At 39.9% G+C, this 989-nt stretch overlaps 1 protein-coding gene across 1 annotated transcript in view; it reads right to left on the minus strand.

Moving 5' to 3' along the window:
- LOC106876111 (hatching enzyme) overlaps positions 1 to 989 on the minus strand; it is a 19,034-nt gene that overhangs the window by 9,973 nt on the left and 8,072 nt on the right. The gene's annotated exons all lie outside the window — the stretch shown is intronic.

Below are 989 nucleotides of genomic sequence, written 5' to 3' on the forward strand. Positions count from 1 at the left end.
ATATATATATCCAACCGTTCGGATCTGCCACTCTTGGCACAGCAGAACGCTGAGAATGTGAGATTTAAAGGGAGAGGGGGTAGATGGGTGCCATGTGAAAGGGTGTGGTTTGCCCAAGGACACAACGTGCCGCCCAATCCAATAGTGCAATATTTTAAGCTCTTTTATTTTATTTTATGGCTACTTCTTGTACTGTTTATTTCCGAGTTTACCAAGTACTTAAGAATATCATCCCTTACTCTCTTCATCACTATTTTCCTTTCCCTTTTTGCACGCCCTCTCCTATAGATTCTGTTTCAAGTTAGAAGCCCGTGTTATTCTGCGTACATTATCAGTTGCAGCCAGTTTTTCAAGCTGAGAGGTAATGCAGTACGATCGTTTCATACAACGAGTTGCATGAAACGATCGTACTGCATTACCTCTGGAGATCATGGTTCTCTAACCGGTAAATTCGCTGCGGAAATTTATCAGCTGCCGAGCTCTTTCCGGTTTACCGCGCCAGAATTAAGACATTTGAAATATACCCTCAAATATAACTGCCAGAACTTTATACACGTTCTCTTTCGGGAGGACGTCTAGTGTCTGGTTCTGTGAATTATGTTTTTCATGCTATGGCTTCACTGACGAACCACGGACATATAGATTTTGTGAATGTTAATGGAGAAACCTAGGTATGGAACTTATTGTCAAATTTTGTATCTTTTCATTTGTCTTTCTCGTTTTATATTCTAGCGTTTGCTGAAATTTTTTGAGAACACATTCTTCGTGGTTAGAGGATTTGGCGTCTGTCTTCTTCTAGCATATTAAGAGTCCACCTTGGTGGTTATCCCTCTTATATATGTATATATATATATATAATGTTGTAATCCTTTCTATTATAGATACAAGGCCTGAAATTTGGTGGGGAGAGGCTAAGTCGATTGCATCGACCCCAGTTCTTAACTGGTATTTAATTTACCGACCCCGAAAGGATGAAAGGCAAAATCGAC

This window comes from Octopus bimaculoides, chromosome 25 (assembly GCF_001194135.2).
Source record: "Octopus bimaculoides isolate UCB-OBI-ISO-001 chromosome 25, ASM119413v2, whole genome shotgun sequence".
Taxonomy (NCBI): Eukaryota; Metazoa; Mollusca; class Cephalopoda; order Octopoda; family Octopodidae; genus Octopus; species Octopus bimaculoides.